This window comes from Procambarus clarkii, chromosome 18 (genome assembly GCF_040958095.1).
Source record: "Procambarus clarkii isolate CNS0578487 chromosome 18, FALCON_Pclarkii_2.0, whole genome shotgun sequence".
NCBI classification, from domain to species: domain Eukaryota; kingdom Metazoa; phylum Arthropoda; class Malacostraca; order Decapoda; family Cambaridae; genus Procambarus; species Procambarus clarkii.
Genome location: NC_091167.1, coordinates 17163811 through 17182113, shown reverse-complemented (window position 1 = coordinate 17182113; position 18303 = coordinate 17163811). Strand labels below are relative to the sequence as shown.

Genomic DNA, 18303 nt, shown 5'->3' with positions numbered 1-18303 from the left:
GGCCGCGGGGACACTAAAGCCCCGAAATCATCTCAAGATAACCTCAAGAAGATAACGCAAATATTAAGTTTGTTTACTTTCGTGTGTAAAGCCAAGTTTTCAGGAATTATTATTTTATGTTCATTAATTATAAGTAAAGAATTTAATTACTTATGTTTACACCTGCAACTTGCGCACCGCAAAGGACTTTAGCAGTTTTTATTTGTTTACCTTTAGGTTTTTAATGTGTTCAGCAAACAACAGTGGCCGGGCAGTTACTGCGCTGCCGACAACACCTCACGATATCAGTCTATGAAAGTCACCTCCAGACTGAGCAGTTACTCCTGTTACAATGTTAGAGACCCCGAGTGACCGTACAATGTTGTTGTGGAATACTGGCGTACAACTGCTACAGTAATGCCACTCCTGCCTCGGGCTGTCTCCTTCCTGTCCTGCTCCCAACACAACTCCTCAACACAACTCTGGTGTATTGCTGCATTGTTAATGTTGACCAGACCACACACTAGAAGGTGAAGGGACGACGACGTTTCGGTCAGTCCTGGACCATTCTCAAGTCGATGTGAGTCCATTCTCCATTCTCACAATCGACTTGAGAATGGTCCAGGACGGACCGAAACGTCGTCGTCCCTTCACCTTCTAGTGTGTGGTCTGGTCAACATACTTTAGCCACGTTATTGTGACTCATCGCCTGTATTGTTAAGTTATTGTGCAACACCTGTGTGTAGAGATCAGTCACGTGGTCCTCACGTGAGGGAACCAGTACTCAGTACAAGTACTCAGTACAAGTACTCAGTACAAGTACTCAGTACTGGTTCTATCACCAGGGGAGTGCACAGTCCGCTCCAAACTCTGTCGCTTCATCTTCCCACAATCTTACCTTCCTGGAACATTTTGTTTACCGTTGAATTTTCAGAAGCAAACTGAACATTTTCTTCAAGTATCGGCATATTGATCCCAGATAATTGTGTTGTCCGGTTGCTGCAATTATGGAGACCATAGCTTGCAAGTGCACACCAGCCAAGCCTGTCTGCTGTTATCAACATACCTGCAAAGTTGATTGTTCGCCGATATTCCAACAATAGTTTACTTGTTTACGAAGAAGAGTGTGAGTGAGTTCTCAGCACCAAAGCTGGAGCAATCTGAGACAATGCAGTTGACGATTACACTTCCTGAACTGCTTGTTTGGCGGGTGTTTCATGGGGGAGGTGGTGAGGTGTTCCGGCCTCATTGTGAGGGAAGGTGTCTGCGTGAAGTGAGGCACTGAGAGCTGCTCTACTATTGTCTCACCTCGTAAATATGGAGTAAGAAATGTTTGACGTGAGATAGGAAGCGTAAGTACACACACTGGACAGTAGGAACACACACTGGACAGTAGGAACACACACTGGACAGTAAGAACACACACTGGACAGTAGGAACACACACTGGACAGTAGGAACACACACTGGACAGTAGGAACACACACTGGACAGTAGGAACACACACTGGACAGTAGGAACACACACTGGACAGTAGGAACACACACTGGACAGTAAGAACACACACTGGACAGTAAGAACACACACTGGACAGTAAGAACACACACTGGACAGTAGGAACACACACTGGACAGTAGGAACACACACTGGACAGTAGGAACACACACTGGACAGTAGGAACACACACTGGACAGTAGGAACACACACTGGACAGTAGGAACACACACTGGACAGTAGGAACACACACTGGACAGTAAGAACACACACTGGACAGTAGGAACACACACTGGACAGTAAGAACACACACTGGACAGTAGGAACACACACTGGACAGTAGGAACACACACTGGACAGTAGGAACACACACTGGACAGTAGGAACACACACTGGACAGTAAGAACACACACTGGACAGTAGGAACACACACTGGACAGTAGGAACACACACTGGACAGTAGGAACACACACTGGACAGTAGGAACACACACTGGACAGTAGGAACACACACTGGACAGTAGGAACACACACTGGACAGTAGGAACACACACTGGACAGTAGGAACACACACTGGACAGTAGGAACACACACTGGACAGTAAGAACACACACTGGACAGTAGGAACACACACTGGACAGTAAGAACACACACTGGACAGTAGGAACACACACTGGACAGTAAGAACACACACTGGACAGTAGGAACACACACTGGACAGTAGGAACACACACTGGACAGTAGGAACACACACTGGACAGTAGGAACACACACTGGACAGTAGGAACACACACTGGACAGTAGGAACACACACTGGACAGTAGGAACACACACTGGACAGTAGGAACACACACTGGACAGTAGGAACACACACTGGACAGTAGGAACACACACTGGACAGTAGGAACACACACTGGACAGTAGGAACACACACTGGACAGTAGGAACACACACTGGACAGTAGGAACACACACTGGACAGTAGGAACACACACTGGACAGTAGGAACACACCATAATCAGTTAATATACGTGGTTAAGTAACTGTTTACACTCACACTAAAGTGAATTATATTTCATTTATAACATCACAGCTGTTTACTTGCGACTTCATAACATTTATAGTGTCACATAAGTTATTTTAGAAATAATAATTTGTTGTAAACCATTTTACATATCAAGAATATCATTCCATTCTTGACAAACGGTAGAGCAACAGACTCGCTTCATGCAGGTCGGCGTTCAATCCCCGACCGTCCACAAGTGGTTGGGCACCATTCCTTTCCCCCCGTCCCGTCTCAAATCCTTATCCTGACCCCTTCCCAGTGCTATATAGTCGTAATGACTTGGCGCTTCTCCCGATAGTTCCCTCCCCTCCCTCTCTGGACAAAACTTACATTAGCTTTTGATATTTCGTGGGAAACAGTCTGTCTGTCAACCCGGTGGTGTTGGGTTTTGGATATATTGTTCAGCAGCGGTTCATGAGCACTGGTGCTGTGTCCTGAGCACAGGTGCTGTGTCCTGAGCACTGGTGCTGTGTCCTGAGCACTGGTGCTGTGTCCTGAGCACTGGTGCTGTGTCCTGAGCACTGGTGCTGTGTCCTGAGCACTGGTGCTGTGTCCTGAGCACTGGTGCTGTGTCCTGAGCACTGGTGCTGTGTCCTGAGCACTGGTGCTGTGTCCTGAGCACTGGTGCTGTGTCCTGAGCACTGGTGCTGTGTCCTGAGCACTGGTGCTGTGTCCTGAGCACTGGTGCTGTGTCCTGAGCACTGGTGCTGTGGCCTGAGCACTGGTGCTGTGGTCTGAGCACTGGTGCTGTGGCCTGAGCACTGGTGCTGTGTCCTGAGCACTGGTGCTGTGTCCTGAGCACTGGTGCTGTGTCCTGAGCACTGGTGCTGTGTCCTGAGCACTGGTGCTGTGTCCTGAGCACTGGTGCTGTGTCCTGAGCACTGGTGCTGTGTCCTGAGCACTGGTGCTGTGTCCTGAGCACTGGTGCTGTGTCCTGAGCACTGGTGCTGTGTCCTGAGCACTGGTGCTGTGTCCTGAGCACTGGTGCTGTGTCCTGAGCACTGGTGCTGTGTCCTGAGCACTGGTGCTGTGGCCTGAGCACTGGTGCTGTGTCCTGAGCACTGGTGCTGTGGCCTGAGCACTGGTGCTGTGGCCTGAGCACTGGTGCTGTGTCCTGAGCACTGGTGCTGTGGCCTGAGCACTGGTGCTGTGTCCTGAGCACTGGTGCTGTGTCCTGAGTGTTGCTGGGTCATGAGGACTCTCCGGCTGTGGTGGGAGGTAGAGAGGCTGGGGGGGTAGATAAGACAAACTATCTGGGGGTTAATAACTTGAGAGGGAGAGAGAGAGAGAGAGGGAGGGAGACTGACAGACAGACAGAGAGAGCCCCCAGCCTGGGTGGAGGCCAACAACAACAACAACAACAGCCTGCAGGTTGTATGATACATTAGTGTCAGGAGGGAGTTATGGTGGTGAGATACACCCTCCACAACACCACTCACCGGCCGCTACTGGCTCCTGTGTCAATGTGGCAGGGAGCCACGCGCCGCCTCTCTCCCTTAAACACCAATTTCCATAGTTTAGTGAAGTATAATGTTCAGAGCCTTGTCTAGTGCGCGTTGTGGCCACCTTTGTCGCCACTTGGCGCATTCCTGGGCACCAGGATGGTCAGCAGGGTGGGTACTGTGGGGCACCAGGATGGTCAGCAGGGTGGGGGTACTGTGGGGCACCAGGATGGTCAGCAGGGTGGGTACTGTGGGGCACCAGGATGGTCAGCAGGGTGGGTACTGTGGGGCACCAGGATGGTCAGCAGGGTGGGTACTGTGGGGCACCAGGATGGTCAGCAGGGTGGGTACTGTGGGGCACCAGGATGGTCAGCAGGGTGGGTACTGTGGGGCACCAGGATGGTCAGCAGGGTGGGTACTGTGGGGCACCAGGATGGTCAGCAGGGTGGGTACTGTGGGGCACCAGGATGGTCAGCATGGTGGGGGTACTGTGGGGCACCAGGATGGTCAGCAGGGTGGGTACTGTGGGGCACCAGGATGGTCAGCAGGGTGGGTACTGTGGGGCACCAGGATGGTCAGCAGGGTGGGTACTGTGGGGCACCAGGATGGTCAGCATGGTGGGGGTACTGTGGGGCACCAGGATGGTCAGCAGGGTGGGTACTGTGGGGCACCAGGATGGTCAGCAGGGTGGGGGTACTGTGGGGCACCAGGATGGTCAGCAGGGTGGGTACTGTGGGGCACCAGGATGGTCAGCAGGGTGGGTACTGTGGGGCACCAGGATGGTCAGCAGGGTGGGGGTACTGTGGGGCACCAGGATGGTCAGCAGGGTGGGTACTGTGGGGCACCAGGATGGTCAGCAGGGTGGGGGTACTGTGGGGCACCAGGATGGTCAGCAGGGTGGGTACTGTGGGGCACCAGGAGACGCTCCGCCACCTTACAACTCAGGAATGCACACGAGTATTCCGCCGCGCGCTACCGGAGCCGCACAGGACCGACCTGACCGCAATGACATACGCCACCAGGCGTATCTCTGAGCTGTTGTCTGGGGCGCCGCAACTCAGGCAGTCGTGGCGTGGGGCTTATGAGCAGGGGGCGGCCCCAGCCCTGTGTGGGGGCGGCCCCAGCCCTGTGTGTGGGGGCGGCCCCAGCCCTGTGTGTGGGGGCGGCCCCCAGCCCTGTGTGGGGGCGGCCCCCAGCCCTGTGTGGGGGCGGCCCCCAGCCCTGTGTGTGGGGGCGGCCCCCAGCCCTGTGTGGGGGCCGCCCCAGCCCTGTGTGGGCTGCCTCTCCTCCCTACAGGTACCGACCGGGCTCCACTGCTAATCTGCTGCAATTAAAAAGTAAGCGAGAGCGTATATCCTTAGTGTGTATCAGAGCCGTCAAGCTGGGGACGCCTCTGTGTGTGTGCGTTGTGTGTGGCCGCCCTTTCATTGCCCCTGCTGGTGCTGGGGTGTGTGGCCGCCCTCTCATGCCCCCCTGCTGGTGCTGGGGTGTGTGGCCGCCCTCTCCTCCCCCCTGCTGGTGCTGGGGTGTGTGGCCGCCCTCTCCTCCCCCCTGCTGGTGCTGGGGTGTGTGGCCGCCCTCTCCTCCCCCCTGCTGGTGCTGGGGTGTGTGGCCGCCCTCTCATGCCCCCCTGCTGGTGCTGGGGTGTGTGGCCGCCCTCTCATCCCCCCCTGCTGGTGCTGGGGTGTGTGGCCGCCCTCTCATCCCCCCTGCTGGTGCTGGGGTGTGTTGCCGCCCTCTCATCCCCCCCTGCTGGTGCTGGGGTGTGTGGCCGCCCTCTCATCCCCCCCTGCTGGTGCTGGGGTGTGTGGCCGCCCTCTCCTCCCCCCCTGCTGGTGCTGGGGTGTGTGGCCGCCCTCTCCTCCCCCCTGCTGGTGCTGGGGTGTGTGGCCGCCCTCTCATCCCCCCCTGCTGGTGCTGGGGTGTGTGGCCGCCCTCTCATCCCCCCCTGCTGGTGCTGGGGTGTGTGGCCGCCCTCTCATCCCCCCCTGCTGGTGCTGGGGTGTGTGGCCGCCCTCTCCTCCCCCCCTGCTGGTGCTGGGGTGAGAGAGAGGGAGGCAGAAGGGTTATAAACCCCAGGAAGAACCTTGCCGCAGAAGCAGTAATGTCGGGAGTAATGCAATTCAAAATTCAGGCGGGAAAAGTTCCCTGGAGGAATGGAAGGACGTTTGACAAGCGCCAGCTTCCTGTCCCCGGCGATGACACTAGAGATTGCCCTCAGGTAAACTCGGGTTAACTTTAACAAACTGTGAAAGCCGTTAGTGAGGACAAAAACCGTTAAGAGAGGTCGGTTGAAGACGGTTTATACAGTTCAAATTCAAATTCAAATTTTTTATTCAGAAGTACATATATATTTGATTTACAAATATAATGTGTGATTTACAGCTAGAGTTAGTACATATAATACCACGGGCTATGGTGAGCCCGTAGTGGACTTACCCGGCACAGGAGCGGGGCAAGTAGCACGGGGTATGGTGATCCCGTAGTGGACTTACCTGGCACAGGAGCGGGGCAAGTAGCACGGGCTATGGTGAGCCCGTAGTGGACTTACCCAGCACAGGAGCGGGGCAAGTAGCACGGGCTATGGTGAGCCCGTAGTGGACTTACCTGGCACAGGAGCGGGGCAAGTAGCACGGGCTATGGTGAGCCCGTAGTGGACTTACCTGGCACAGGAGCGGGGCAAGTAGCACGGGCTATGGTGATCCCGTAGTGGACTTACCTGGCACAGGACCGGGGCAAGTAGCACGGGCTATGGTGATCCCGTAGTGGACTTCCTGTAAAGTTGCCGGGGACTGGAAACTGGGTGAAGGGACTGATAGACTGGGAGGAGACTGTCTGAACCAGTACCGGTTTGTGGGGCGGAGTCCTTACTGACACAAGTCTGTGCCCTTGTATGGTCTACACCCTCTACACCCCCACCCTCTACACCCACACCCTCTACACCCACACCCTCTACACCCACACCCTCTACACCCACACCCTCTACACCCCCACCCTCTACACCCACACCCTCTACACCCCCACCCTCTACACCCACACCCTCTACACTAACACCCTCTACACCCACACCCCCTACACCCACACCCTCTACACCCACACCCTCTACACCCACACCCTCTACACCCTCTACACCCACACCCTCTACATCCACACCCTCTACACCCACACCCCCTACACCCCCACCCTCTACACCCACACCCCCTACACCCACACCCCCTACACCCACACCCCCTACACCCCCACCCTCTACACCCACACCATCTACACCCACACCCTCTACACCCACACCCTCTACACCCACACCCTCTACACCCACACCCTCTACACCCACACCCTCTACACCCACACCCTCTACATCCACACCCTCTACACCCACACCCTCTACACCCACACCCTCTACACCCACACCCTCTACACCCCCACCCTCTACACCCACACCCTCTACACCCACACCCTCTACACCCACACCCCCAACACCCACACCCCCAACACCCACACCCTCTACACCCACACCCTCTACACCCACACCCTCTACACCCACACCCTCTACATCCACACCCTCTACACCCACACCCCCTACACCCACACCCTCTACACCCACACCCTCTACACCCTCTGCACCCACACCCTCTACATCCACACCCTCTACACCCACACCCCCTACACCCCCACCCCCTACACCCCCACCCTCTACACCCCCACCCTCTACACCCACACCCCCTACACCCACACCCCCTACACCCCCACCCTCTACACCCACACCATCTACACCCACACCCTCTACACCCACACCCTCTACACCCACACCCTCTACACCCACACCCTCTACACCCACACCCTCTACACCCACACCCTCTACATCCACACCCTCTACACCCACACCCTCTACACCCACACCCTCTACACCCACACCCTCTACACCCACACCCTCTACACCCACACCCTCTACACCCACACCCTCTACACCCCCACCCTCTACACCCACACCCCCAACACCCACACCCCCAACACCCACACCCCCAACACCCACACCCCCAACACCCACACCCTCTACACCCACACCCTCTACACCCACACCCTCTACACCCACACCCTCTACACCCACACCCTCTACACCCACACCCTCTACACCCACACCCTCTACACCCACACCCTCTACACCCACACCCTCTACACCCACACCCTCTACATCCACACCCTCTACACCCACACCCTCTACACCCACACCCTCTACACCCACACCCCCAACACCCACACCCTCTACACCCACACCCTCTACACCCAAACCCTCTACACCCACACCCTCCACACCCTCTATACCCCCACCCTCTATACCCCACCCTCTATAGCCCCACCCTCTACACCCACACCCTCTACACCCCACCCTCTACACCCACACCCTCTACACCCACACCCACACCCTCCACACACTTTACACCCACACCCTCTACACCCACACCCTCTACACCCACACCCCCTACACCCCCACCCTCTACACCCACACCCACACCCTCCACACTACACCCACACCCTCTACACCCACACCCCCTACACCCACACCCTCCACACCCTCTACACCCATACCCTCTACACCCACACCCCCTACACCCACACCCTCTACACCCCCACCCTCTACACCCACACCCACACCCTCCACACACTCTACACCCACACCCTCTACACCCACACCCCCTATACCCCCACCCTCTACACCCACACCCCCTACACCCACACCCTCCACACCCTCTACACCCCCGCCCTCTACACCCACGCCCTCTACACCCACACCCTCTACACCCACACCCCCTACACCCACACCCTCTACACCCACACCCTCTACACCCCCACCCCCTACACCCCCACCCCCTACACCCCCACCCTCTACACCCACACCCCCTACACCCACACCCTCCACACCCTCTACACCCCCGCCCTCTACACCCCCGCCCTCTACACCCACGCCCTCTACACCCACGCCCTCTACACCCACACCCTATACACCCACACCCCCTACACCCACACCCCCTACACCCACACCCTCTACACCCACACCCTCTACACCCACACCCCCTACACCCACACCCCCTACACCCACACCCTCTACACCCACACCCTCTACACCCACACCCTCTACACCCACACCCTCTACACCCCCGCCCTCTACACCCACACCCTCTACACCCACACCCTCTACACCCACACCCCCTACACCCACACCCTCTACATCTCCGCCCTCTACACCCACACCCCCTACACCCACACTCTCCACACCCACACACTCTACACCCACACCCTCCACACCCACACCCTCTACACCCAAACCCTCTACACCCACACCCTCTACACCCACACCCTCTACACCTACACACCCTACACCCCCACCCTCTACACCCCCACCCTCTACACCCACACCCTCTACACCCACACCCTCTACACCCACACCCTCTACACCCACACCCTCTACACCCACACCCTCTACACCCACACACCCTACACCCACACCCTCTACACCCACACCCTCTACACCCACACCCTCTACACCCACACCCCCTACACCCACACCCTCTACACCCCCACCCTCTACACCCACACCCTCTACACCCACACCGCCTACACCCACACCCTCTACACCCACACCCCCTACACCCACACCCTCTACACCCCCACCCTCTACACCCACACCCTCTACACCCACACCCCCTACACCCACACCCTCCACACCCTCTACACCCCCGCCCTCTACACCCCCGCCCTCTACACCCACGCCCTCTACACCCATACCCTCTACACCCACACCCTCTACACCCACACCCTGTACACCCACACCGCCTACACCCACACCCTCTACACCCACACCGCCTACACCCACACCCTCTCAGGCCTAAAATTTACGTAATTCAAAATGAAATCGGCTCCTTAAAATGACGTAGAGTCCCGTTTTCTGTTGTGGGTCCTCTGGCTTAGGCTGTTAGGCTACGAGAGGAAACTTTCACATGACGGTTTTCATGAGGTGTTGACGCCTTAGGAGACCTTCCTGCCCGCCTGACCTACCAGCGGACCCTTAACTTGCTGTCTTGGAGAATTAATATCCTGAATTTAATTGGAAAATAAATTTTCATTTTGAATTGGGTCGATATTTGGCCATAGCGAACACGAGCAAAGGCGCCGTGGTTTGTAAGAGGACGGGTTCTTGCTAGGCTGGCTGGCTGGCTGGCTGGCTGGCTGGCTGGCTGGCTGGCTGGCAGGCTGGCAGGCTGGCAGGCTGGCAGGCTGGCAGGCTGGCTGGCAGGCTGGCTGGCTGGCTGGCTGGCTGGCTGGCTGGCTGGCTGGCTGGCAGGCTGGCAGGCTGGCTGGCTGGCTGGCTGGCTGGCTGGCAGGCTGGCAGGCAGGCTGGCTGGCTGGCTGGCAGGCTGGCAGGCTGGCTGGCTGGCTGGCTGGCAGGCTGGCTGGCAGGCTGGCTGGCTGGCTGGCTGGCTGGCTGGCAGGCTGGCTGGCTGGCTGGCTGGCTGGCAGGCTGGCAGGCTGGCTGGCAGGCTGGCAGACAGACAGGCAGGCAGGCTGGCAGACATGCTGGCAGACATGGAAGCAGACAGAGAGCGAGAGAGGGAAAGAGAGAAGCTATAATACACACTATATATGTACCCAGAGTATATATATACCCACACCAGAAGTATATACCGGGTGTGTGAGACAGAGGACCTGACAGAGAGAGACGGGAGAAGTATGAGGTGCAAGGACCTGTCACTGATCAATTAGAGATAGTGTTGGTCAGGCAGTTAAGGTGCGGGAGTGGAGAGAGTAATGGCTCCAGTAAGTCTACCTTAACACCTCACACACAATATATATTTGTGTCTTCTACATGTGTCTCACATCATATATGTGTCTGTACCCTGTACATGTGTCAGGGAATACATGTGTACCATGTACATGTTGTATTATGTGTACCTAATACACTATGGCCATCTTCTCTTTTATCTGAGCTACGACATGGTCAAAAGAGTTGAAACCGAAGTTCTACTGGATCATGCAGCCTCTCCGAGACACACACCAGGGTTTTACACAACTCCCCCCTGCACTCGAGCTATGTCAAGAGACCGTTCTCTCTCTCCGCCCTTACTTCATTACACACCCACACTACCAGTTCTCCCACCCACCCACACTACCAGTTCTCCCGCCCACCCACACTACCAGTTCCCCCGCCCACCCACACTACCAGTTCCCCCGCCCACCCACACTACCAGTTCTCCCGCCCACCCACACTACCAGTTCCCCCGCCCACCCACACTACCAGTTCCCCCGCCCACCCACACTACCAGTTCCCCCGCCCACCCACACTACCAGTTCTCCCGCCCACCCACACTACCAGTTCCCCCGCCCACCCACACTACCAGTTCTCCCGCCCACCCACACTACCAGTTCCCCCGCCCACCCACACTACCAGTTCTCCCGCCCACCCACACTACCAGTTCCCCCGCCTACCCACACTACCAGCTCCCCCGCCCACCCACACTACCAGTTCTCCCGCCCACCCACACTACCAGTTCCCCCGCCCACCCACACTACCAGTTCTCCCGCCCACCCACAATACCTACCAGACCAGATCTAACATGTCAGTAAGCATACATCATGCTGAGCACCTGCGTCAGGTCATCATAGTCTGACAGTCTGGCTGGTGCTTTACTGGCTTGGTGGGGTTCTGGGAGTTCTTCTACTGCCCAAGCCCGGCCCGAGGCCAGGCTTGACTTGTGAGAGTTTGGTCCACCAGGCTGTTGCTTGGAGCGGCCCGCAGGCCCACATACCCACCACAGCCCGGTTGGTCCGGCACTCCTTGCAGGAAACAATCCAGTTTCCTCTTGAAGATGTCTACGGTTGTTCCGGCAATATTTCTTATACTCGCTGGGAGGACGTTGAACAAGTGCCTTGTTTAAGGTTCTTCTAAGCAGACTACATCAACGCTATTGTTTCCAATATACGTGACTAATCTGCCAGTTGTGCGCGCACACCATTTTAAAAACATAAGCATTAAGACACAAATTATCAGAATAAGTTTCAGATATCCGCCGAGACCGGCTCTCTCACACACCACATGTGTGTGAGGTGTGAGAGTGATGGAGACATCTCCTCCCTCAGTCTACAGTGACCTTGGACCATCATGATGGCTGACTTTAACACAACACAATAATTGATGCATGATAAAACACACACAAATGGTTCAGTGTTTGTAAAATACATAACAAAAATCAGAATTACTGTTTTCGACCTAAACCATCTAACACTACCGATTACTCAGGTGGAATTAATTATGTAATAGGTAATTGTGTCTTAGGGAGCCGGTCGGCCGAGTGGACAGCACACTGGACTTGTGATCCTGTGGTCCTGGGTTCGATCCCAGGCGCCGGCGAGAAACAATGGGCAGAGTTTCTTTCACCCTATGCCCCTGTTACCTAGCAGTAAAATAGGTACCTGGATGTTAGTCAGCTGTCACGGGCTGCTTCCTGGGGGTGGAGGCCTGGTCGAGGACCGGGCCGCGGGGATACTAAAGCCCCGAAATCATCTCAAGATAAGAGATAGACAATGATATCCAGGACCATTAGCACAAGAGGTAACTAGTGACCACTATGCCTCGTGTAGCACATACACCATCATATATGTCAAATCAAAACATTGATCTGTTTTGACAGAGAACCCGTCCCTGCCCTTGTGTGGCAGTGCACAGTACAAAGGTGTATTTACATATATCCGTACATTGAAACGTGTATACAGTCTAATGTAGTTGACTGTAACCATGATATATATGTGCATCAGCCTACAGCTTAGACCTATTGTGTTGTGTATGACCTTCTGTGACAGTCAATACCAGCATTATCCTCACTCTAATAAGACCTAATTGAATTCTTCAGATTAGGCAAATTGTAATTGTTGTCAATAAAGATGTTAATAATAATAACCCAAACATTATGACAGAACAAGAGTTAACATCTCTGACAACAACACAAGCACTACGAACACAAACTCTGCGATTGATTGATTGATGAAGATTAAGCCACCCAAGAGGTGGCACGGGGGGTCCGTCTAATTACCACAAGCTACCACAAACTACACAAACTTCAGAAAACTTCCTGGCAATACGTTAGTAATGAATAAATATGATATATTAAGTTAGGCTGACCTAACCTATCCTATCCTAACCTATCCTAACCTAACCTAACCTAACTTAACTTAACCTAACCTAACTTAACCAAACCTAACTTAACCAAACCTAACCTAACCTAACCGAAGCTTGGATCGTCGACTTGATTTGGCGTCACCAGCTTTTTATTTTCGTCTAATTTCTTTATAAAAAGATACTTTTTCAGATTAAAATTATGTTTTTTCGTGTTGTACATTCAGCACCAACATTATAATGAATAAATATATCATATTTATTCATTACTAACGTATTGCCAGGAAGCTTTCTGAAGTTTGTGTAGTTTGTGGTAGCTTGTGGTAATTAGACGGACCGGGCACGGGCATGAATAGCCCGTAAGTGGTGGACCTTTTGAGCCATTACCAGTATCAAGAGCTCATACTGGAGATCTGTGGAGGCGCAACTGCACCCTGCGTGACGGGAGATGTCTCCCGGACCAAATGGTGACCAAATGGTGCGGCCCATTGATTGACTGATTGATGAAGATTAAGCCACCCAAAAGGTGGCACGGGCATGAATAGCCCGTAAGTGGTGGCCCATTTGAACCATTACCAGTATCAATAGATGATACGGGAGATCTGTGGAGGTGCGACTGCACCCTGCGTGACGGGAGATGTCTCCCGTAAACGGCCCATTTGACCCGCGCCACATTTATACCTGGCGCCACCACCAGCCATGGCGGCAGCACGGGGGCCTGATTCCGCTACAAGTAGCGAATTGGGCTACTTTTGAATGCCCCCCCCCCCTTTGAGCTCCCAAATTTTTAATGTCGCTACTTGCGACTTTTTGGGTTAATTTAAAAGCAAGTTGGGCTAATTTGGGCTGTTAATGTTAACAAAACTCAATGATGATTATTTATGCTTTTATAATGCAATGTGTACAAATCACAGCCACTTCAAACAGCCTGATTGACTAGACCACTTATCACAGGAGGCTTGGTCAGAGACCGGGCCCCTGAGGACGTTGATCCTAGGAACCTTCAAAAGAAAAAGTAACCACAAGGCAAAGTAATCCTCCCCAGGGGCCAGAGATTTCCCAACCTTAATTGTCATTAATACTTCATCCCAAAAGCTACAGCTGGTCCACAGAGCTTCAGTAAGGGGAGAAAGTTATCTAGAAATGTACAGATTGATAAATGATGGGAAAGGTCCCTTACAGTTAATACCTTTGTCATGAAGACGATGGTTGGCAAGGAGCGGTAGTGTAAAGCGGCTGTTAGATCACTGGGAGTCTTTAACTCATTACCAATTCACTTCTTCCGCTTGTGATAAGTATGTTGCAAGGTAACTATTTTAAATGTACGCTGATCCCCCCAAATAAGCTATATTTCACATTTCTCAAATCAATCTTAAATGATTTTGAGAGGATGAATTGACTTTATCAAAAAGATGAAGCAGATCAGTACAGCCTTCACACTGTCTTAGAAATCTTCACTCTTGGAATGCTCAGAAGAGTCGTACATCCTCATCATGCAAAGTTTGATGCTAATTTGGACTACAATTCGATATATCTGCCCCTGGAGAAAGTGGACCTTGGTTACGAATTTTCAACACTTCAGGCCACTATCTTACCTTACCTTGAGATTACATTGAGGTGCTTCCGGGGCTTAGCGTCCCCGTGGCCCGGTCGTCGACCAGGCCTCAGTTACTGGACTGATCAACCAGGCTGTTGGACGCGGCTGCTCGCAGCCTGACGTATGAGTCACAGCCTGGTTGATCAGGTATCCTTTGGAGGTGCTTATCCAGTTCTCTCTTGAACACTGTGAGGGGTCGGCCAGTTATGCCCCTTATGTGTAGTGGAAGCGTGTTGAACAGTCTCGGGCCTCTGATGTTGATAGAGTTCTCTCGCAGAGTACCTGTTGCACCTCTGCTTTTCAACGGGGGTATTCTGCACATCCTGTCATGTCTTCTGGTCTCATGTGATGTTATTTCTGTGTGCAGGTTTGGGACCAGCCCCTCTAACATTTTCCACGTGTAAATTATTATGTATCTCTCCCGCCTGCGCTCAAGGGAGTACAGATTTAGGCTCTTTAGTCGGTCCCAGTAGTTTAGATGTTTTACTGAGTGGATTCTAGCAGTAAAGGATCTCTGCACGCTCTCCAGGTCAGCAATTTCTCCAGCTTTGAAAGGGGCTGTCATTGTGCAGCAGTACTCCACTCTAGAGAGCACAAGCGTTTTGAAAAGTATCATCATCGGTACAGCATCTCTGGTGTGAAAAGTTCTTGTTATCCAACCTGTCATTTTTTTGCAGTTGTGACTGACAAAACAATTTTATAACCCAGGAAAAGTTTCAAAAGATTCAAGATGCCATAATTTTTTAGTGAAAACCTGCAAATACCTTCCTTCTCGTATTCTAAGTAATGCTGAGACTTAAAAAAAGGTGAAAAATCTGTCACCTGTCATATACCTTAGCCACACATGGCCACCATTTTCAGAACTTCCATTAGTATTAGCTGACCAATCTAAGCTTAGTGAAACTGAAAGTTAGTGGCGTCAACTGTTAACCATTGACTGATCCAACATTTGTGAGGGACAAATTCCAACATGTGGATTGTAACTTTGGACCAAGACAATAACTGCCATGAACGCTGCTGTCGATCCCATACTGACTGATCTCGCTCAGTTGGCACTGAAACTATGTAAACTAAACTTGCAATGTATCTGTTATCATTTTATTAATTCTGCTAGAATTGACCTACTTAAAATTATCTGTTAGATTAAGGACCTGCCCGAAACGCTGCGCCTACTAGTGGCTTTACAAGATTGTAATACTATGCTATGTATTCTCTCAAACCCAATGGACCTTCTTATAAATAAATAAATAAATATATCTTACCAATCAGTAATGCCCTGGTTGAACGGATATTTTCAAGAGTAACATCTGTGAAAACTAAACTGAGAAATGAATGGGACTTGAGTTTTTGACATCAATCTTGAGAATCAAAACATATCCTGAAGAAAACGGAACTTGTTGTTCATCATTTGAACCACTCATGTCAGTACTTAAATATGAGTCTGTAATATACAAGAACGAGGTTGTGGATGCTGACGAAGAAGATCTTGATAATCTTCAACTGTGAAGACGTAGGACTGTCTGTCATGCTTCATACACAGCAAACATTGGTAGCTTATTCTATTATCATATATTTTTTTTAAATATATATATATATATATGTATGCAGAGATAATATTAACAAAACAATTAAAATCGTGTAGTGTACTCTATATATTAAAATATATTACTTTCAAACCTGTATCGGTCACTAAACAAAAAAATGGGCTACTATTCGCTACTTTTAGCCGGCCAGTTCGCTACTTTAGCAGTTTGTATGTGGCAAGGCTGCCGCGGGAGGGACCAGCTGACGCTGTAAACACAACACTCCGGGCCTCCCTCTACCACACTCTGGGCTGGACGTGGTGTAGTGTGGTGGGTCTCTACCTCTAACACACTCTGGGCCTCTACCACCACCACAACCCAACACACGTGTCATACTCATCATTCTCAAGACTGACGGGTCTCCCAACCTTGTACTGGTGGAGTCATCACCAGGATAAACTCATCATACACGCTGTACTTACCATCAAGAACACCAGAAGAAGTTATCATTTGACCAATATTAACTTTGCCGTATAATTCAATAAAGAATACTGTACGTGATAGTTACCTTATGTGAATTTATAATTCGTTATTATTATAAAGTCCCCATTTAGCCATTCATGAGCTGTATCATTGTGGATATAGGATAGGTGATATTTTAGTCATAGAAAATAATATTGTAGTGTAATGTGTCTCCTGGTTATACCTTGATGTTGTCTCAATGACTGGCTAATGGTTTTGCTTGCGGGATGCCGGGAAACATCTTAAGAGTTTTCCTATAGAGCTGTAAGACATCCCTCTTCTACAGTCTGCATTAATACAGTTCCCACATAAATTGCCTGCAGTCACAATGAACTCGATACTTACATTTTCCAGTTCGTTGAGTCCTGCATCGGATTGGCTGATAAGTGCCAAGATTTTCCCTCATGATCTGTGGCTCTTGCTCTCTTGAGGATGGCAAAAGAAATGTTGATTATTTTTGCCTCACTAGACTTTATTTTTTAATTATATCCATTGGGCAATGGGGCTTGAATGTTCCGCTCTAAGGCAACTGTTTTTTTTTTTTCTTACTACACTGGGTTAAGGAGGATCGGTGACGTGCGTCATCTGAGGTCATCGAGTAGTGATAGTTTTCTAGCCTGTTTTGTGTGTGGGTGTAGGTCCTGTGCCAGCCTCCCAGGCATCACTAGGAGTTTCCTACACTGTAGATATCTGCAGCGAGGCATAGTTCTGAGTCCATTAACAGATGTCATGCTGCCAGTTTTTTTTTTATTATTCTAAGAAGTGTAAGAAGCAGTGCTCAAAGCCCCCATAATCAACAGCAACAGCAGAATACAAAAACCTTTCTCCTAAACAGATGATTTTAATTGTCATAACTGATGCTATATTGCTAGAAAATTGTTTAACAGTACTGTATTTTTTAGATGGTACATTTTCAAAAAATTCAAATTCAAATGTTTATTTAGGTAAAATACATACATACAAGGGGTGATACAAAAATTGATGAATTTATAGATAGAGCTAGTATATACAATGCCTAAAGCCACTATTACGCAAAGCGTTTCGGGCAGATTTTGCAGTATTGCGGTGCGTTACCTCGTATCCAAATGGTGCAGTGCATAATCGGTGTGTAATAAAATAGCATTGCACCCTGTTGGTCTGTATCTAATAGAGAACCCCCCATTGGTCTGTATTACAGTAGCACAGTGCCCCATTAGTTTGAATTTAAATTTATTGCAGTTAAATTGTACACGGCCATTTTACATGCTTTTCATTTCATTGACATTTCAAAATGTCTGTAATATTCTTAAACCTATACCATTTGCTGATGATACTACCTTCATTTATTCATTTCCCAACCCCCACCACACTAAATAATATTGTAATACCAAATTAACCCTTACACTGCACAAAACGTCATATGATGTGTGACACTGAAGGGGGGGCTTTAATTTTAAAAAAATATTCAAATTATGTAAAAATTACTTAAAAATTTTAAACATATCTCCAACTTATTGGCTTCAGCTTCGTGAAACTTTCAT

At 51.4% G+C, this 18303-nt stretch overlaps 1 protein-coding gene across 3 annotated transcripts in view; it reads left to right on the top strand.

Annotated features, from left to right (window-relative positions):
• Window positions 1-1198: 1198 nt before the first annotated feature.
• The window catches only part of LOC123754498 (RNA polymerase II-associated protein 1), a 53275-nt gene continuing 36170 nt past the window's right edge, over window positions 1199-18303 (top strand). The window contains exon 1 of one of the 3 annotated variants that reach the window (XM_069326301.1): window positions 1199-1331. The gene's annotated coding sequence lies outside the window, so the exon portion shown is untranslated. Of the gene's footprint in view, window positions 1332-16453; window positions 16815-18303 lie in introns of those variants that run through there. The other 2 variants (XM_045736948.2, XM_045736947.2) reach the window with 2 other exon arrangements.